The following is a 23,216-nucleotide window of genomic DNA, read 5'->3' on the forward strand; positions in this document are numbered from 1 at the left end:
AACACACTGTCTCATAAACCAAATGCAAATCCACTTCCATACGTGTTTTCTCCTGCTGATTGATATGGGTCTACCTATGTGAATTTAGGTCCTTGTTTTCTCATTCATATGTATGTTTCATGCCATTAGAAGTATATGATTACAAAGAGTGAATTGTGACTTTTAAGCTAGTTTATTATTATCAGTTGAAAATGACTTTTTAAAAAATATTTTCATATGAAACATAAAGAGTGAGGATCAACAATTCAAGTTTATTCTGAACCTCAATGTATTTAGGTAGTATTACTCATCAGTTAAAATATTTATTAGATTTGATAGACTTTTTTCAGTCATTTATACTTAAAAAAATATTTTATTTATAGACAGAAGGGAAGGAAGAGAGGGAGAGAGGGATAGAAACATGGCTGTACAAGAAAAACACTGATCAGTTGCCCCTCCTACACCTGCATCCCCCAACCTGGAGCCTGGTCCTCAACCCAGGCAGGTGCCCTGACTGGGAATGGAACCAGAAAACTTTCGGTTGCAGGACAACACCCAACCCACTGAACTATATGATTCAGGGAAATTTCTTTCTTTTTAAAATTATAAAATCTATTTTTGCTGTCCAGGGAGCAACCATTTGTAAAAGAAAAAAAAATGTTTAAGTATAAACATTGAATTGAAAATATATCTGAAATAAAATATATTTGAGCATCAGCATTTCTATGAACTGAAACTCTTCCCTGTAATCATTTCAATCTAGTGTTGAACTATGTAGTTTTCTGGCTGTCAAACTATTTTAAGTATGTGTATATATTTTTTTTTATAATTTAGCAAAATTGCGCAATATAAGGACTTGGCAATACATGACTATAAAAATGATTACTCGTATTTATTCTTATTGACCTATTCTTTAAATAATTTTAGCAAAATACTTGAAAATGTTAGTTGGTTATTTGGTTACTAAAATTTTAGAAACAGAAACTGTTTTTTATAATGAAGGGTATTTTAAGAACAAGTTATTCTTTCCATGGACTATCAGACAGTACAATATGGACATGGGGGGGGGGAGGAACATCCTCTATCAAGGGATAATCCGATTTGCATGAGTAGCTATGTCATTCCTGGTGTAGTTATGTATGCAAAATTTGTTACTGTCTACTTATACACCACATCCTCTTGTAGGTGTTTGTGATATATAGATCAATGAATGAAAAAGGTAAAAGATCTTTGCCCTCTTGGAACTTGATTCTAGTAGAGTAAGACAGGAAAGAGCCATTAAGAATAAACAAACAAGGAAAGAAATTACAACACAGTAAGGGGGTAGACCACAAATCACTGGTAAGTATGTGTGTATGTGTGTGTGTGCGCACGCACGTGCGCGCAGGCAGGAGCAGAGTTGGTAATTGTAATTTTTTAATAAGGTCATGAAGGATTCATCCCTTGAGGAAGTGAAACTTCGGCAGAGACTTAAAGAATTATCCTTGTGCGTATTTTTAAGAAGGATAGCAGAAACACACCTGACATATTCTAGGGTCCTGTAGGAGGCTAGTGTGGCTACAGAGGAGAAAGTAAAGAGGAGATCAATAAACAATGAGTTGAGAGAAAATACAGGGATTGATCATATAGGGCCTTTGGGGTCATTGTCAGAAATCTGACTCTGTTCCTGAAAGGGATGTCAAGTGATTGCAGGGTGCTGAGCAAGGGAATGGCCTGAGCAGACCAACATTCCAACCAGTCCCTTTGGCTCCTGTGTGAGAATAGAACGTGGGTGTGGATGGAGGAGTAAAAGCAGAGGCACTACTATGAGGTGAGACATAACTGTTTATGTAGCAGGTCTTCAATGAACTAATTTCCTTTACCCAGGTAATACACCTGGGAAAGAAACAAATCCAGCGAGAAGTCCGATCTCTTATTGAACATGACAACAACAGACCTGGCAATTAAACAAAACAGCTTTTGCTAGGAGAGTGCTTACTATGAAAAGGTTTTGGTAGCATTTCTTACTTATTCTATGATTACTTTTAGGAAGAAAACCTAGAACATATAAATTTATGGGACATAACTCTGCATAATATAGTGTGAATCATATAACTCTGAAGTATGAAATAGAATGTCTTATTATCTAAATGATTATTGCTGTTTAAGTGAATTGACCAAATACTTCTTTAGAATTCTCATCTTTTTCTTGGAAAAAACACATTTTATAAGATAAAAAATGCATACATGGAGTCATACTGGGGGTCCTAGAATTCCCTCTGCCTCACCTGTATTTTTTGCTTACTTGTGCCCTTGAAATTATTAATAAGCTTGGTACTGGACCAATTCCCTAAGTCATGGTGATCTCATTTGATAATCTGATCCGAGTTGTTGTTGCAGATAGCAGTACTCCTGACAAGAAACAGTGGTATTTCATGTCAGGGGAAGAGCAACAGAAGTGATGGATACTTTCACATTATGCATATTTTGGATAGTATTCTACTAATGGAATAAGTGTAGATCATAAAAAAAGCAGATTCAAGTATGACTTTAAATATTTGGTTCAGGTTTTTTTTTTTTTTTTTTAATTCATATTTGTCATCCAAGTGGTGAATGTTGTAGATACTTGAGTCTCCGTACCATTAACATAAAAATGTACAGGGTAAGAGAGAGGTCTGGGTTGGAGATAGATACTTGGGAGTCATCATCATATTGATATTTAAAGTCCTGATATTAGATAAGAAATATAATCAAAGTTATGTAAGCAGAATAAATAAGGTTGCTAAAGACTGAGTCCTTAGACAAGACATAGCAGGTCAGACTGAAGAAGAGGAACTGACAAAAGAGGCTGTGAAAGAGTAATCTGTGTCGTGAGATGAAGAGAATATGATGTATTGAAATCCATGTAGAAGAAGGAGGTATTCAACCATGTCAGATGTGGATCATAATTGAGTGATGTGAGTTTTACAACAGCAGTTCAGTAGAAGGTGAATCCTTCCTTTAGTGATAAGCATAACTATTTTGGTTAATCAGGCACAATAATTAAACTACCATGCATGATGTTTATATGAAATATATTTATCTAGTATCTAAGCTTTTAGGAATCTCAAATATAAATTTAATTTCCAACTGCAGTTAGTGAATACATTTGAAGTGACTAGATTTCTTCCCTCAACTTGTTTTTGAGTATGCTTACAAAACATATGCTCTCTCTTAAGTGATTTATTTTCTAGACTTCTAAAATTGACTTATTTTTTATAAGGACCCCCAAATCATTAAAATTTCCCATGTGGATTTTCAAAAGAGGTCAAGAAAACTCTGTAGCACATCACACTAAATAAAGAACTCACTGGGATTAAAGATAGTATTAGAGATAAATTATACAAATGAGTTTTCTATCTCCAATATGGTTGCCAAGGATCCTCTAGAATTAATTACTTTCTGCTCATGACATTTAATATTGCTATTCAATTTGGTTTATTTGTTTAAGGGCATGCCAATGTCCATGGGTACTTACCTTATTTGAATGAATGGTTTACTTGATTTATCTCTTCCTGCTAAGCATAATTCATGTGACCAATCACTCGAAGAATAAAAACTGAGTTTGTGAAAATATTCAGCCAAGAAGAAACCACGTAAAATATATCCAACGTAGAATGTTAAACACTTATTTTAAGCTTTTATGTTTAAAAAAATGCCTTCTGTGGAGATATTGCTACCAGATTGAATCCATTTTCAGTCTTAACTGTGTGTGCCAAATGATGATTACCCTACTGAAATGATTATTTGAGGAATTGCAGAGCTCTCTGAAACTCATGCCTATATAGATGTGCTCTGACAGAATAAAAGATGGGTGATGACTTTCTAATTTTCCTGGATCTGGTACATATTTTATTCTTATCACATCTATTATTGTTTGTCTAACACATTAGACAAAGGACTCATAAAACATACATACACACTGTCTTTTTTTCTTTTTTCAGTTATTTTTTTAAATTTATTTTTAATTATATATTATTGATCATGCTATCAGTTGTCCTGATTTTTCCCCTTTTCCCACCACCCAGCACCCCTTGATCCCTCAGGCAATCCCCATACCATTGTTCATGTCCATGGATCGTGCATATGTTCTTTGGCTACTCCATTTTCTATACTGTACTTTACATCCCCATGGTCATTCTGTAACTACCTATTTGTACTTCTTAATCCCCTTACCTATTCACCCATTCTCCCCCAACCCCCTCCCATCTGTCAATCATCTAAACCTCCTCCACATCCATGATTCTGTCTCTGTTCTTCTTGTTTGCTTTGTTTTTCTTTTTAGATTCAATTGTTAACAGATATATATTTATTGCCATTTTATTGTTCATAGTTTTAATCTTCTTCTTTTTCATAAATAAGTCCCTTAACATTTTATATAATAATGGTTTGACAACGATGGATGCCTTTAGTTTTTTTCTTGTCTAGAAAGCTCTTTATCTGCCCTTTGATTATAAATGATATATTTGCTGGGTAGAGCAATCTTGGCTGTATATCCCTGCTCTTCATGACATTGACTATGTCTTGCCAATCCCTTCTAGCTTGCAAACTTTCTTTTTGAGAAATCATTTGAGAGTCTTATGGAAATTTGCCTGTGAGTAACTAACTGCTTTTCTCTCACTGCTTTTAAGATTCCCTCTTTATCTTTAATGTTTGGCATTTTAATTTTGATGTGTCTTGGAGTGGGGCTCTCTGCATCTGTCTTATTTGGGACTCTCTGTGCTTCCTGGACTTGCATGTCTATTTCCTCCCCCAAATTGAAGAAGTTTTCTTTCATTATTTTTCAAGTAGATTTCCAATCCCATGCTCTTTTTTGTTTTCTTTCTGGCACCCCTATGATGCAAAAGTTGGAACACTTTAAGTTGTCCCAGAGGCTGCTTATACTATCCTCATATTTTTGGATTATTTTTTTCTTTTTGTTCTGATTGGTTGTTTTTCACTTATTTCTGTTCCATGTCGATATTATTATTGGCTTCATCCACTGTACTGTTGTTTCTCTGTAAATTTTTATTTGTTTCAGTTAGTGTATCCTTCTTTTCTCACTGGATCGTTTTATGCTCTTGAGGTCCTCCATGAGTTCTTTGAGTATCCTGATAGCCATGTTCATCAATCTACCTTTTCCAGAAAGGGGTAATAATATTAATCTTATTAACAAACAATTAAAATTATTCATGATGAAATTTATTCCAATACATTCATATCCACCCAATGGATAAGTTGTAATGAAGTTTATGTGTTTAAACTAAATAGACAAGCAATTTGCCTATAAGATGAAAACCCAGGTGACTTTTTGCTGCAGGGGGTATTCAGTATTTAAATAACTGCACTGCAGACATAATGCATTAAGATAAAAAGTTTTACTTGGCATGTAAAAAAATTATTAATAGTGTTTTTCAAGATTAATTATGTTAGCCAAAGACCCACCAGAAGGAAAATTCACCTGGAATATATAGAACATACATACAGATCAGAAAGAGATAACATGGTTTTGATTAATTTATCTAAAGAAAATAGATGGTGCTATATTAAAAAAAAGTATTTGCCAGAAAAAGTACCTCATGTACTATTTTCTGATTAAAATAACGAAGTTTTGTTAGCACACATATGTATAATCACAGAAATATCTTTATTACCTTAATAAGCTTTTTTTTTGTTGTTGTTGTTAAAAAAAAAAGCTGACCATTTTTATCCTGTGGTAGTTGGATAATTACCATATTTACTGTTGAAGAGCAGCATATTTTTTAAAATTCTTATTCCCTTTTTTTAAGTACCATTGCCAACAGATCCCATCTTTCCTCTCTTTTCTCTGGCTTTCCTGCAATGGGTATAGAATAACAGTTTCTTTCCCTTTTAGCTGATTTGATATTTTCACTTGCATATAACATTCTTCTTCTTGCCTGTCCTTCAAATTCATCACTGCTATAAAATATGTGTGGGGAACCTATTAACCTTTACAGAAAATGTGTGTTTAAAAGACTAGGGAAACTGATATCAACAATATAAGTATGAACTAATGTGTAAATACTAAAGCTTCACTTTTATATGTAAACTGTTAAATCCTGAAAGAAAAATTATTAGTAAGTGTCACAAAATTTCAGAACTGAGAGGACACTATTACACACCTTTCCTTTTTAAAATATATTCTTAAAGATTTTATTTATTTATTTCTAGAGCTAGGGGAAGGGAAAGAGAAAGAGAGGGAGAGAACCGTCAATGTGTGATTGCCTCTTGCATGCTCCCAGCTGGGGACATGACCCACAACCCAGGCATGTGCCCTGACTGGGAATTGTACCAGTGACCCTTTGGTTCCCAGGCCAGCACTCAATCCACTGAATCACACCAGCCAGGGCTTTAAATATATGTTTGTGGCAATAGTACATTAGGTAATAAAAAAGACTCACTAGAGCTAGTTTGTCAATAAATAGTAAATCAAGCAATTGTTGAAGTATGTTCAATTACTGTAGTGATGTGTTTATTAGGCTTACGCTTATAAATATCTTAACATGCGTTAAGATCAGGCAAAAAAGTATACCTTGTAATAATATGAAAATTGAGTGTACAAGGGCTAGTGCTGGAAAACATGCTACCACATTTAGTGTGATGCACACCAGACTTAAAAACATTCTAAATAAACATAGATTATCACCATATTTCTAAAAAATGCACCCATTCAGATTTTTATTTATTTCCATGTGAAAAATTAATCTTTCATTATGTGAGTGCAAAGTCTTCATGAATGGATCTTTCAATAAAAGGTAGTTGTGCTATACCAACCTCAGAACAATTTTGTGCAGACTAATTGAAAATGTGCATGCATCACTTAATATGACATCTGGCTTGTGATTACAACTCATTAAATTTCATGTATTTTATTATATGCAAAAATAGTGATGAAAGTATGCATGGAAGGTATCCATAAAGCCATTTTCTCTCTTTGGACCAATACTACAACAGAATCTTTTTGCAAGATATGTGGCCTACTTCCAGGAATCACAACTTAGGGAAGAGTTATTAGTATTCAAGTTCCAGGGTACTAAAGAGACTTTTTCTAGGTTAATGCAGGTGCCTAAATAATGTATACTTTTTTTAAAGGAGATTCATCTCAAATTGCAAAGATGACTAGAATGATGTAGATACACAGAACCCATTTTAATTATAGATATAGTCTTTCTCCATTTTATGTATCAGGCCCAAAACACAGGGTTTGAGTACAATATAGTGAGTTGTAATAAGGTATTTCATTTATGCTCAGACATTAATTTTAATGAATATAAGATGGACATTAATACATTTGAATCTCATTATAATCTTTATTCTGAAGAGAAAACATTGAACTAGATTTGAATTTTAGACTCCATGACAAATATTTATTTAAACTGGTATCCAAATAGACTCACTCACATTAGCCATAAGTAAGATACAAATAGGTATGCTAAAGAGTTCATTATAATTAATGCTATTTTATTTATGTTTGAATCAAAAATATTTCAGCATTGCTTTCTTGATTTTTATTTATCTTAAACTATGTTTATTGTACAAACTATGAAAATATCCAAGTATTATTATCATATAATAATATAAACACTTATTTGACATTTAGAGCTTGTAAAATTTTAAAGGAAAAATAAAATATAGATAAGATTTTCAGATCTGTGAGAAGTAAACTAAATATTTTCCTTTTGCATATTTGTTGGCAAATGATTTGTATATTCATCTTGCGATCATATATCACCAATGACCTTGATGAGACACTTCAATTTTATTTGGTGAATGTCAGGTAAAATGCATCAAATATGCCTCAGTGTATGTCACTTTCATTTCCTGTTGTGAGTATACATCTGAGGATCTAAGAGAAATGTTATCATTATATGACACTCTTGCACTCTAGGAATACCTACAAAATTACTCTTCTCAGCTGAGACATAATGAGCTCCTTTTTATAACCAGGTTCAATCTTCCTTCCTCACGGAACAGGTAAAAGGAAAAAGATAAATTACTCGAGATGCAAATTATGGGGACTCCTGTGCACCAGGTAAAACAGGCCATACAAAGTGCCCATAAGGGAGATGTAGATTTCTCAGAAGCAACTATATCACCAGACCTAAAGGGAATTACTGACTTACCTACAGTGTCTACCATACAGAAATGAAAGACAAGTTTCTAGTCTTTCTTTTGTTAAATTATATATTTTTTGCCTATTACTGCCCTTACTAGAGTTCATATAACAAAAAACAACAACCTTGAAATGCATTTTTTTTTTCTCACATCATTTAAAAAGAGAGAGAGAGAGAGATTCAATACGGTCACAGTGGGGGAAATTCCAACGTTCTGTCTCTCTGTCTTTTCTGTAATCAATATACTTTATACAGGCTATATTATGCATATGAAAAACACTTCCCATATTAGTTTGAAATGGCACAGAATTAAAATGTCAAAAAGGTTAAAAAGACAATGTGAGATTAAGTGCACTTATAACTTTACTTTAAAACTTAGTTCTCTGGCGCTCATTGAAGGTTTTTATGTTTATTATTTTAAAGATTGTTAATTTTAAAACAGTAGCAAAATCTGGTCAACCACTTAGTATTACATGTAAAATTTGCATATTTTTAGATCACATTCATTCGTCCACTAAATTAGACGATGCATGTGTTCTTTAAATTTTTCCTCAATGATTTGAAGGGCATAGGTAGATGCTACTTTATAAAATTCAAACAAGAACTCCCTAACATTTATCTTTTTTTTTCAATTTGAATTACACTTCACAGGCACATATTTTTCATTCGTTGATAAAAATCATGTTCACTGAGTTGTATTTGAAAAGTCTCTGTCTAGTCTCTTCAAATGTTTTCTCGTTAAGGTACACTTTAAATTGATCTTCCTTTCATTGGTTGGATCATTTTAGCTGAACTCATTTGCTGGAGATCTCTGAGTGAGCTTAGGTGATACTAGGACAGAGAGGAAACTAGCAAGCTTGTCTCCTGAAGATGGTCAGGAACTAATTTCCAGGAAACAAGTGAGATAAAAAGCATGCTCCTGCGCAGTCCTCAGGCCATGCCAGGTAATCTCTACTTTGATCTTTGTTAGTGAATGCATAGTGAAAACAGGAACAGAATATTTAATGTTCTCTTTTTTCCCTTTTTTTGTCAGTAAGTAAAGATGCAAACCTGCACAGCTGCACCTCAGGGAACCCCAAGGGGTACATTTGTGCAGGAACTTAACCTTCTACATCAAGCACCGAGCAGGCAGGGTAATGAGACCTTGACAGGCTACCCGCTGACATATAGGTTTTATTAGATTAAAAGCTCTAAAATGCCCATAAGGCAGAATGAGTCTTTGCATATTCTCTGCTTCCAGAAGGCAGAGAATTTTTCTAGTCTATAAAACAAGTGCACGCAGCTCATGTCTGTAAATCTTTTTTTAATCAGTGTTGCTTTTGTTTCTTCCTATTGTTTGGGAGTATATTTCTGTAAATGCATTAAATAGATGCTTATGCAATATTTCTCATCCAATGTCAACTTCTTTCCTTTGGTTTAAAAAAAAATAGAACTTAATTTTTAGAGATTTTTAAGTGCTTTAAAACATCTATGTTCAATGATACACAAAATATATCATTCCAAGAAAATTACTGTTTCTCTAAAAAATAAAATATTCTCATTTGTTCTTTAATACCATGATTAGATGATACCATGTATTAAAGATCTTTATGTCTGCTTAAAATTGAATTTATGACTATGCACGTTTCTTAATATTTTGGATCAAGTTAATTTCTTTTTATTTTTAACTTGAAAAGTTAAGAGTTTTGAGCACTGCATTTATATAATGGCCCTCGTTATGCTTGTGGTAGTCAATAATCTAACTTGGTCATCAAGATTTCCTTCCCACTGTGGTACGCTCCTTTCATAATCCTCGGGACTGTGATGGAGTCTACTCCCAGGATTTGATCATAGTATATGCACAGTTGACCCTAAAAGAACACATGATTTAACTACATTAGACTTTAAAATGCAGAGTTTTCTCGGAAGGAGCATCAGAGAGAGTTTGAGGTGGTAGAGTTTCAGTGTGAGAGTTTATTTTATTGCCAGGATGGAGGGCCACACGGTCTAACCTGAAGAGATCGTCAAGGCGCTGAGATCAGTGACCAGCTAACAGCTAGCAAACAATAGAAACCTCAGTCCTATACCCACAGGGAAATGAATTCTTCCAACTGCTTGCATGGACTCATAAGCATGTGCATCTTTCCCTAGTCAAGCCCCCAAATGAGAATATAGTTGACTAACATTTTGATTTCAGCCTTATGATTCCCTAAGAAGAATACCCAGTTAAAATATACCAGACATCTGACCAACAAAGATGGTTAAATTATAAATCTGTACTGTTTTAAGTTGCTAAAGTCAGTCGGTGCTTTATGTATAGCGATAGCCAAATAATACAATGTTATATGGGTTGAGGAAGTTCAGTGGATGGAACTATTCCTTGAATTTTCTAAGCCATTTTTTAACTTAAAAGTATTAGTTAAGTTATATTGAACACTCACTGTGTGCCAGGCACTATGTTCCTATTTGCATGGATTTTCTAAATTGGTCTTTACAGCTACAGTATGAAATCATTCTACTATTAAGTCCCACTCAACAGATAAAGAAACTGAGGCTGAGAGAGTTGAAGTGTAAACTCAAGGAGAAATGGTCTCTGAGCTTCAAATCCAGAATATAAAACTAAGAGGGATGATGGCAGAGACCATATACAGTAGTCGCTCTCTATATCCTGGTTCACTTATCGCGGCCTCACTGTATCACGGGATTTTAAAAATATTATATTTAATTATTTATCACGGACTTTTCGCCATATTGTGGGGTTTTGGGGTACTGTATACGTATGTTGTTAAAGTTACGTAGGTTTAAGAGTGTAGAATATGTTTAGGAACATAAGTAGTGTTTATAAAAGTGTGGAAAAGGTTTATAAAGGACTGAGAATGGTTTTTAAGTGTGTGGGAAGGGTTTATAAAGCCTTAAAATATATATAAATAATAAAATAAATGTAAGGTTCCTACTTTGCAGATTTTCACCTATCACGGGGGGGGTGGGTCTAGAACATAATACCCACGATAAGTGAGGGAATGCTGTACTTAGCACTCCCTTCAGAATTTGTAGAACCTTGGATCCCAGAGATGCAGTTGCATATTCTAAGAAGAAATCAAGCAATGTGGCGAAGTCTGTAGACATTCCCAGGAGGCCTGTGACTCAGGGTCTCATGAGAAAGGCAGAATTTCAAAGCCAAACCGAGACCTTCCTGGTGAAACCTCTGCATTTTAGCAAGAACTTTAGGTGATTCATTTGCACATTAAATTGAAAGGTGAATGTTAATTCCCGTCCTGACACTGCAGCCTTAAACACATCACTTCAGCCTGACATCCTTATCATTTCACACTTCTGTAAAACAAAGATAAACTGTTAAATTTTCTTTCAGAATTAAAGTATACCTGTGTGTCAAGCGTATTTCCTGCTAATACTAAGCAACTTATAAATAATGGTTGTTGTTATTGTTTTCAGTGATGGAGGTTAACAACAGAGGGTGAGGAAGGAAAGCTTTTAGTGGTTCCTTCCCTCTGGGGCCCAGCAATAACTCTGTGGAGGCAAAGGCCTTGCTTTCCGGGTCCCATATCCTGGGAGTATGGGCAGGCCAGAGAATTCCAGAATGAATAGGGAGAATGCGGCAGCCACACAGCCCATAAGATAGTGTCCTTAGGAAACAGCAGCATGGGTTTCGAGTCAGGTGTGTGCTTGCCTCTCTCTTCCTGAGCTTGAAACCACACTGATGAATGAAATCGTGTGCTGTTTCCCAGTAAAAGAGTGGTCCCTTTGCACTGTCAGGACCTTCTTGTGTCATAACTATCTGTTTTCAGAAGTTGAAGCTATAAGATCAAATACTGTGTGAACTGGAAACATGTTATTTTAAAAGTTTTTTTTTTTCTATGTGACTAAAATACACAATAAAAACCTTTACATATATATATATATATATATATATATATATATATATATATATATATACTTTGTTTTCATTTGTACTCTTTTAAAAGCCATGTTTCCTTTTTTTCCCCCCATTAACTCAGTCATAGTCTCCTTGCATATTTACTCTTAACTCTGGATTGCTTTGCGGGGGGTACTTTTTAAAATTAAAATAAATAAAAAGAAACTAAAATCCATGGTAATTTCAGTGAAGTAATATGGATAAAGGCCACACATTAACCACAGCTCAGGAGACTGTGAGCACTAAGTGAGACAACAGAAGTAAGTAACTTAGAGTGATGTCTGGAGTAGGCATATAGCAAATGCTTAATAAGGGTAGCTTTTTGTTATAGAACCCTGGCTGGTTTGGCTCAGTGGATTGAGCATCGGCCTGCAAGCTAAGTGTCACTGGTTCGATCTTCCAGTCAGGGCACATCAGAGAAGGAAAACTCTGATTCCAAAAAACCTCCGCTGCCTTGTGGCATACCTCTTCAGGGGAAAGGCTAAGGGAGTAAACCCCGACAGAAAATCCGGAGCCGGAGTCCCTAAGGCGGTTCGACGTTGTAGTCAACACCGGCAACTCCTGCGGCGCACCTGAAGCCAAGCTGTATTGACTCCGTCTTTCCCTTGGATCCTTCAGCTGCGAAGAGAGGGGGGGTCTGCTGCATGGGCAACAGCAGACCCTCCATATCACCCTGCCCAGGCTCTGTAGCTTCAGCTCCACTGGAGAGGACACTCCAGCGTCATTGCAAGATGTTGAGTCAACACGGGAGGAGACAGATACCGTGTCACTCCCGAGTCGGACTGCACAGCCATTCTCGGCGGTGCAGATAGACTCTTAAGAAGCTACACCATCGTCTCTCGAGACGGACGGCTGCCTTCCTTCCTTCCTTTGTTATAGAAATACCAGTAGTAACTGGTGGATGAGGCTTAAAGGTAGGCAGTTCACATAAGGAAGTCCAATCTGTTGTTAAACTGTATGATAATTTTAAAATGTAATCTAGATTGATATAAGGGCAAACATTAAAATACCTATGACAAGAATACTTATAGGGACTTTCACTTGTGTATTTAATATAAGATATAGCATATGTACTTCACTTCCATTATGACAAGATTAAAACCTTAAATATATCATAAACAGGATAATTTGTATCATGGTGGTCACTAAGAGAACTTAAAAAGTATTGTGAGTTGCTGCATAATTCATTAACAAATATTGATCAGAATTCTAATGTTAAAAATACATTGCTTGTTTTGTAGGTCATTACAATTAAGTGTTGGCAATCACTAGAATCATTTAGGTAAAGTGTATACTGTATAACCCAGGCGCATTTTCATGCTGGACAAACATTTAAATGCTATAAGGTTTTTGTTTGTTTGTATGTTTTGTTTTGTTCTTATACAATGAAATGAGATAGGAACTCGCTGTCTGTTGCAAGACACTGAATTGGAATATAGTCATACTGAATTTCTGAGCTGTGTTGTGCCTCAGAAATGTGTGTACTCTTAATCTCAACTCTTGGATTGTCTCTTTCTCTACTCATCTGTGTGTATGATAATTCTTTCTTTCATCAATGTATCAATTCATCTGTTAACAAATGTGTATCTCATACATTGGCTTGTTTGGCTCAGTGGATTGAGCGTCGGCCTGCGAGCTAAGTGTCGCTGGTTCGATCTTCCAGTCAGGGCACATCAGAGAAGGAAAACTCTGATTCCAAAAAACCTCCGCTGCCTTGCGGCATACCTCTTCAGGGGAAAGGCTAAGGGAGTAAACCCCGACAGAAAATCCGGAGCCGGAGTCCCTAAGGCGGTTTGACGTTGTAGTCAACACCGGCAACTCCTGCGGCGCACCTGAAGCCAAGCTGTATTGACTCCGTCTTTCCCTTGGATCCTTCAGCTGCGAAGAGAGGGGGGGTCTGCTGCATGGGCAACAGCAGACCCTCCATATCACCCTGCCCAGGCTCTGTAGCTTCATCGAGGCTCTGTAGCTTCAGCTTCACTGGAGAGTGCAGATAGACTCTTAAGAAGCTACACCATCGTCTCTCGAGACGGACGGCTGCCAACGACGATCTCATACATTCTGTGTCCCTACTGTATGACTGCCTAAAAGCTGTTTTGTGTTAGTTTACACTGTTTTAGAAATGAAATACTTAACTGAATATTCCCTTGCACATTTTGCCATTAACCGCCATTTATCTCCCCTTCTTCGTTTGTATCGGATTCCTACTTTTACCTCACTGGGTTATGAAATGGATAGATGTATATTTATTCTTGAAAGAGTTAGAGAATTGGGATACGTGACAGCACATCATGGGCAAAAGCATCTCAATGGGAATGACTACTTTCGAGTTTTACTTGTTTGAAGACGAGTGAATTTGAATAGTATCTATCAGGATCAAGGTGACAGCCTGATTCGCCATCACTCACAGTATTTCTGCAAATAACTAAGAACCTCCTTTATGAACAACCTAAAAATCTAACAGAAAGAACAGAGGCCTCATTTAAAGGTGACATAATATGACCCTAGATCCCATAATAACTAGTTGTATGGCCTTAAGTAAATTTTAGTAATTTAAGTTTATATATTGTATTGCATACTTACATATATCGTGTCGTGTCGGCAGCCGTCCGTCTCGAGAGACGATGGTGTAGCTTCTTAAGAGTCTATCTGCACCGCCGAGAATGGCTGTGCAGTCCGACTCGGGAGTGACACGGTATCTGTCTCCTCCCGTGTTGAATCGACATCTTGCGATGAAGCTACAGAGCCTGGGCAGGGTGATATGGAGGGTCTGCTGTTGCCCATGCAGCAGACCCCCCTTCTCTTCGCAGCTGAAGAGTCCAAGGGAAAGACGGAGTCAATACAGCTTGGCTTCAGGTGCGCCGCAGGAGTTGCCGGTGTTGACTACAACGTCAAACCGCCTTAGGGACTCCGGCTCCGGATTTTCTGTCGGGGTTTACTCCCTTAGCCTTTCCCCTGAAGAGGTATGCCACAAGGCAGCGGAGGTTTTTTGGAATCAGAGTTTTCCTTCTCTGACTTACATATATACACCATTACTATTTTGTATAATTATAAAATTAATTTATATAATTATACACACAATGATATAAATTTATATAATTATACACACAATGATATAAATTATAACTGTATATATTAATTACTTTAATAAATTATATTTATAATTTATATAATCATGTATATGCAATTTTAATATATAATTTTATCACAAATGGCAGTAGCCATTTTCTCACAAAAGATGACTGATTCTCTTGACATGGGGTTGAAGAAACACAGATTCAGTCTACCATGTTCCTAGAATCCCTTACACGCTCTTTGGATGAGTACTTTAATAGCTTAGAGCTTCTGTACTTTAATTCAGCTCTAGAATTCTGTTCTTCTTTTTATAATATAAAATTAATCTCCCTCCCTGGAAATTCAGTTAAATTTCACAAGATTGCCATAACCATGACTGATTCTAAAGAATATATAGTTTATTTAACCAGATATATTTGAAAATTAAATAAAATGCAGATTTCATGAAACTTAAAAAACACAATAATTGCAATTTTTTTTAATGCATGCATAATAAGAAACATTGAAAAATGATTGTCATTTGAACTAAGGTAATTTGAATTGATTACCACTTGAATAAGGTAATATCTGTTTTTAATTTTATATTTAACTTTTTACAACTGTCCAAAGTTATTAGCTTAACATGTAAAAAGATTGCCATTTTCAGATTGGAGAATAATGACAGTCACAAGATAGCCAAAATCTTCAGTAATTCAGTCATTCATTTATGTTGGAGTACATGCAACAGTACAAAGAGAGAGAGAGAGAGAGAGAGAGAGAGAGAGAGAGAGAGAGAGAGAGAGAGAGAAATCCTGATTTCTAGGAGCTTGTATTCTAGAAAGAGAAAAGAAAAGGAAAAAAGTTAGGAAAAATAGATATGTTATATTAAGTATTGATTAAAGTTATGAAGAAAGCTAAAGCAAGAAAATAAGTCACAGGGTTTCTTTGAAGAGGATATTTGAACAAGTACCTCAAACTGTTTCAAGAAAGTGTTTTTCTGGCAAAAGATAAAGCCAAGACATGGTCCATGAGGCAAGGGTGAGTCTGACCTGTTAAGAAAGAGGAAGGAGGCCAGCAGAACTAGAATGTAGGTTCCAGTGGTGAGAGAAAGGTATCACATTCAGTCTTAGACACGATCTGTATCATACACTCCTTCGGACCCCCAAGAATCGCTGTATTTTATTCTAAGCGTGACAGGATGTCAATGGAGGGTAGCAAGCAGGGGAAGACATCTGACATACATTTTAAATAGTCACTGGCTGCTGTAGGAGGAAATGATTTTAGGAAGCAAGAACAGGAGACAGTTTAGGAGACTACGGTAGCAATGCATGTGAGAGAGGATTGTGGTTTGACTGAATGTGAAGTGTAGAATAAGATGACAGGTGGCCCTATGCTTTTAAGAAAAAGTCAATAATTATTGATAGATTGATTTTTTTTTTAATATAGAAAATACCTCAGCATTGTTCAAAAGCTTTAGGGAATGATCTAGAGAAAAAAAATAAAATGGTGACACAGAAAAGAGCAGGTAATTGAAGTAGGAAAAAACAAAAAATACCTCTCTGTTAATGAAACATTGGAAATTATATAAGAAAATAGGCTATGCTAGTTGTTAAGACATTTCTTCTTCTCAGCTGGGTTTTTAGATAAAATATTATTTTTTATGTTTAATTATCTTAGTCATGCTAATTTAAAAAATGTTTTGGTAATTAGATCAAATATTTCAATAAAATGGTTTTAAAACTTTTGTAGTTTATCACACATTTGTAATTTATTTACTTGTATTGTCAAATATTATCTGAATATTGAGTGGGTATTAGCAGAGAAGCAACTTTGTATCAATCTATGTAAGTACTAGGTTCTGTTTGGAAAGTCATAAAATTCACCTGACACCTGGTTCTGAATCTATATATCTAATTATGTAAATTTGATTTTGGCTGTCTTGAGAGCTTCTGGCATATATATGGATAACTGATGTCAAACTATTGGTTTTACTATGCAGCTGACAGATTGCCATTTTTTCCCTTATAACAAGGTCATGAGCACATTTTTATGTGATTCTTATTAATTAATCTAAACAGGTAGAGCCTTAAAACTGCGTACAGGACAGATGCATCTGTATAACGAATAAAATACATGGAACACTTAAATCCCAGTTTTACATTTTAGCTTTAGTGCAAAACCTTAATTAAAATTTTGACCATGAGACATTGACCAAGTGAACAAAAATAATTGAACGAGTTTCTGTGTGTCTCTATTGTATTCATATATAAAATTAACTAATGCTGCTACCATTACCAATACATTAGTCAAGTTGGTATAAGCTGGCAGAAATATAAATCAAATATCTCTTTCTGTTATTTATTTTATTTTATTCTTGTTTATTCTATTACAGTTGTCCCAATTTTTTCCCCTTTGCCCTCCTTCATCCCATCCCATCCCCTGCTCGCACAGTCCATCCCCACCTCATTGTCCATGTCCATGGGTCGTTCATACATGTTCTTTGACTACTCCCTTCCCGTTATTTCCACGACTATCCCTCTCCCCCCTCCCCTCTGGTCACTATCACTCTGTTCCGTGTTTCCATGCCTGTAGTTCTCTTTTGTTCATTAGTTTATTTTGCTCCTGAAGTTCCTTCTATAAATGATCCTTTCTACTATTTCTTAGAAATGTATTGGACTTTAACCAATAAATAGAGTTTTCAAAATTTGCTAATATATAGATCTTAGAAAGTAATTCTATTTCTCAACCACATAGTGTATGGAGAAAGAAAAATTATGTTTTAGAGAAAGTTATTGATTTTCTAAAATTGTGCTCCTCCTAAAATTGTGAATAAAAGAACTCACCTTTCATTGATCATAATCCCAGATCTATGTATGAAAAGGTGATCTGAGAACACTCAAGTATATAATGCATAGTTTAATGAACAATCAGTACATCAATAGACATTCTGAGAATTTACAATGTACTGATTTAGTATACTCTCCTTGACAGAGGTATTTGTTGGGCTCTTGTGACAGCTTTTCCCACTGCTTTTCCATACTACTTAGGCAATTCATTCTGAGAGCCCTGTGCCAGCCCCTTCCTCTCCTCAGCACAGACTTTCTCTCCTGCTCTGGAACCCAGGATGATCTCATTTATCTCTGGCTTTAGTTATCACTTATACTTTGATGAGTTCCAAAATGTTATCTCCTGTCATATGCAACGTTAGAATGCCAGACCTATCATCTGCAATTACACATCACAGAAGGCACAGAGAGTTCCCAAAATTCAAAGTCTTGCACTTTAACCCAGATTCACTTCCATTCATGGTGCCACCATCCACTTGGTTTCCGATTCCAAAAACCTGGGTATAATGTTCAAGTTACAGTTTCTGGAGTCAAACTGCCATAGTTTGAATACCAGCACTACTCTCTGGCTATCTGAGTTGGACAAACTATTTAATGTATTTGTGCTTCACTTTATGGCATTAAAATAATAGTAGTAACTATCCTTTATGGTTATTGTAAGAATTAAATGAACTGATAAATGTGAAACAACTTAATGATTTATACCAACAAGTGCTATATGAGTGTTCCTATATTTTTTTCTTATTTTTACCTTTATCTTTCTTAACCCATACCTTTCACTTTCAATTTTTCACTACAGTCCCCCATTTCTAACTCTAAAATATTTTTTAATCCCAGCCTCTTTGTTTTTACCTTCTTGGGCAAATCCACCATTATCTATCTTCAAGTTGTAAACTACTCAGATAACTAACCTGCTTAATACTGCTTACAGCTTCCCAATATTCTTAGGAAAAAGATCAAAATATTTAATAATATAAAACATTGCTGACCAGTGGGCCTTAGTCTATCTCTCATCCTTAATACATGTCCATCACTTATTGCTCACTAAGCTCTTTGCTCCATACACCTTCCAGTTCTACTAAATAGTTATGGACACTCTCTTTGAATGACGTCTTTTTTGCTCTTCAGGTCTCAACTTGAATGTGAGTTGTTCCCTAAATACCCACTTCTCCCAGCAGACTAACTTGCTCATATGCTCAAATGGACACTATACACTTCCTAATCATAGAGGTGCCACTATTCTAATTAAACTTCTAATTTGTTCACATCTGTTTCAAAGGTAAAAAATAGAGAGAGAGAATTGTACCGTTCCAATACATCACTTTATCCTTAGCATCTGGCATATTGCTTCACCATAGTAGATGTTCAACAGCTATCTGTGCCAGGCACTAAGCCCTGCTCTCAGTGAGATAACAATTTAGGAGGCACGCAAAGAGTCAGAGAAACAAGCATGCGAAGTGTTATAAAGGAGATGTACCAAGTGCCGTGGAGCTCAGTAGGGTGACAGTCCCTAACTTCATCTAGACTGACAGAGAAGGCTTCCATAAAGACACTGTGCTTGCAAGCTGAGATTAAAAGTAAGAGTTGGCTGTGTGAAAGTGCTCACATGAGGGGTGGGCAGGTCTACAGAACAGCACCTGCCTAGGGAACAGCGCCTGCCTAGGGAACAGCGCCTGCCTAGGGAACAGCGCCTGCCTAGGGAACAGCGCCTGCAAACTCTGGAGCAGGAGAAAATAGAGCCTCTGCAGGACTGAGATGCTCTCCGCCAGTTCTTGATAGGATATAAGTTTGCAGGGAGGGTATTTCTTTAATGATATATGTATTATAAGCCCTGGGGGGCTTTCCCCTTGTGTTCTGCTCTAACCAAGGCCTTAGGGACTTTGTGATAGCTCAGAGATGAAAGGGGAGATCTTAGTTCAGTAATGGCCTGTTAGTGACTCAGGGTCTGATTCAGTTTTAACACAAATCCTAAGAGTAATAAAAAATGTGTCCATTTTGCTGTAAATTTGTACAATACACACATATGCACACAGTGCACTCACAAAGGTTTGAAAAATTATATCACATGTCTAGACTTACCTGAAAGTACAGCTGCAGCTTTTTACTTTATACACTTCTCTGTTTTCACACGTTATCCATCCAGCATGCCTTTCAGCATTGTGCGATCATAACTTTTAAAATACAAGTGAATTTTAAATTAGAAGTAAAATTTAAGCAGAAATATGTATTTAATTTAGCCAACATAGCTTGACAAGTATGATAGCATATGACAAATGTATCTTTAGTTGATAAATCATCAGACTAATGTTTTTCTTGGCTAATGGTACTAAGGGACAAGAGGATGATGCTAGAAGTATGAGCTAATATTTGTATAAAGTGAATCATTATTATGTAAGACATGATTTTTCTAGGATTTCTCTGCTTCAAGCCATCCTGGCCATGTAAAAGGACGAAAGTTCCAGGGATTTGTTGGCAGCATGTTTCTGAAAGTCTGTTTGGTGCAGCTGCCTTCTATTTGTTTCATCAAGAGACTAAGCACAACTAAAGTAGTTCTTCATGTTGAAATGGCAGGAGAGGGCCAAGATAGTTTTATTGCTTAGCAACTTGGCAGCAGGAAATGCTAAACTATTACAGTCTCTCATATCTATGAACTGAGACAGGCTTTCAACGATGGCTCTCAAGCTCAAACATGATTAAGATAAAGCCACAAGGCACTGGCTTACATTCCAGCTGATAGGAGGAAGATAAAGTTAAATATGTTTAAATATATTAACAGTAATTTCTCAGGAACCCTTTGCTGGTTTGAGCCCAATGCTGATCTAAGGAATTAAGCTGTCCTCATCTTGACTTTGTTAAGCACCACAGTCCCCATTGTTCACTGGGCTTTCCTTTGCATTTGGGAAGGAGGGCTAGATCTGTTAAGAAACTGTGTGCCAAGGAAAGTCCTGAGATAAACAACTTTATAGAAGAGAAACTGACAGGTTGCTATACATTTTCAGAATTTAAAGAGTCGCCGTGGTTTGTTTTTCTTTTGTGCAAATTATGGAATGAATGAGAGTGACAGAGTGATGACACCAGCTAAATTGAAGTGTGATGTAGACAGTTTCTGCGGATGCTTTTCCACACTGTTCTGCTGACACTCATGCTTCCTGAATGCCTCCCACCATTTAAACACACGCTCTTCTTAAGTAAGGATGCAAAGTTTCGCAATTGATTAGCGGCTTGCCGCTGTGAATACTAACCTAAAAAAGAACATATCAATATGTTGAGTGGTAAAAAGAGTACTTTTTATATATGAAGATTATTTCAATAACTATAAGAATCATGTAGATTGAATTAATAAATCACAGAGTGTTAACCCTCCAGAATTATTATTGTTTGTTTTTTTTTTTTTAGTGGAAAGAAATAATATCTGGGGAAAAATAAATGATGGCATATTTCACCAAAATTTTAAATTCTTAGAAGAAACATTGTAAAAGAGTATCTGGGTTTTTTTTTTTTTTTTTTTTTTTTTTTCTGTAGGGTTTTAGTTTAGGATTGATATTGGGATGAGCAACATTTGTTAATTGACAGGATTTCCATTCATATCTAGTCTCTCTGTGTGTAAAAATGTGTCCTGCATATTTATAAGTTAATAATTTTAAAAAGATGGAATGCATCAAGTTAAAAGTTGGAGAGTAATGAACTGACAGTAAAACAAAATATTAAATTGCAGCTTCTGTCTGCATGATGTTAAAATTAAGATCTTGTAAGAAATGGCTCAAAATCTGTTTGATCCCACTCCTATTCAGATATGGACTCAAGGTATTAACCTTTAACTTAATTTTAAGTAGTGTTCCATTTGTTGATGGTAAACTTTGGTCCTTGAGTTTTGGCTAAGAACGAAATCAGAGGCAAGACTCTTACACAAGCAAAAGATTTTTGAAAGTCACAGAGGTAGAAAAAGTGAACCAGTTGGGCTATGTGTGCTCAGGAAACAAGTTAAAGAGGCAAAAGAAGGGCTCTTGGAGCTTAGGAGAAAGAAAGCGAAGGTATAGGCCCTGAAGGAAGAAAGGGGGAGGAAAGGTGTGGGTGTGTGAGAGAGACACAGAGAGTGGGTGAGAGAGAGAGAGAGAGTGAAGAAGCTGTGTCTTTCTTCTTAAGGGGTTTTATCTGGAGGTCACTGGGGAGCATCTTAAGAGAATATTCATCATCTCTCCAGATGTGTCCATTCAGGATTGTGGTTCCCACAGATTGGTTGGTGCCAGGGCAGGGGGTCACTAGTTAGGGCAACTGGTCCTGACGTCAGCTATGGCTGTGCCCTGCCTGGCCTTGCTGCTATTCCGGGTCTGCAGCTGAAACACAACTGAGATTTGAATGATATTTCTAGGGCTAAATGCTTAAGGGAGTGGTCTTGCCAGGGAGTCAGGCGAGGGTATTCTCTGGCCCCCTTATTCCTCTTCTAAGAGGCTCTAGAACCACAGGATTAATGATTTGCCAGGGAGGGAAATGTCACCTTGGAGGGAAAGGTCACCCTAGACACCAGGTCCAACCCTACAATTGTCTGTTGCTATGCACCTGGGACTTTCTGCCCTGGTGACCTTCCATACCTGGCCTATAGTTCCTACTCTGTTCATGCCTTTCTAACTGCCTACTGTATCGCACTGTTCAAAAACAGTAAAGGACTTTTTGCTAAATATAAAAGTTACACATTTATTTTAATTTTGTTCCAATTTTCTCAAGTTTAATGTCTTAAAAAATATCAATATAGATACTTTAAGAGCAATTTTTAAGAAGAAGAAACTAAAAATGTTACTTATATTAAAAAAAAATTTAAGTGAATCTACCTATTAGTTCAGAATTGGTTATAAGTGTAACTGTTTTTAAGCTCCCTCATTTTAGTATTATAAACTGAAATATAATAAAACTTTTGCACTTCCTTCTTATATTTTTAAAACTTTCACATTGCAAGTTAGGTACATAAGCCACTTTATAAATGAGCACTCTTTAGAACTTAAATCTTTACAATTCCTGAGCCAAGCTAAAATGCTAAATCATTTTGTTTGAATTGTGCATTAAAAACAATAAGAAGCCACAAGTACTCTTTTTAGTTTTAGAAGGCAGGGAAGGATACGTAGAATTTAAATAACAAATAAAAGTTACCACAAAGGGACCACACTTTTAAGCATTTAAAATGTGAAATATCTCTAGTTCTACAGTGGAAATCTTATTGCTTCCATAAGAGTAATTTTTTCACCAACGCACTTTTACTGTCTTTTATTAAATGTGTAACTTACACTCTGATTCTTTTAT

Source organism: Furipterus horrens, unplaced genomic scaffold (assembly GCF_987537825.1).
Source record: "Furipterus horrens unplaced genomic scaffold, mFurHor1.1.pri manual_scaffold_5, whole genome shotgun sequence".
In the NCBI taxonomy this organism is placed as follows: domain Eukaryota; kingdom Metazoa; phylum Chordata; class Mammalia; order Chiroptera; family Furipteridae; genus Furipterus; species Furipterus horrens.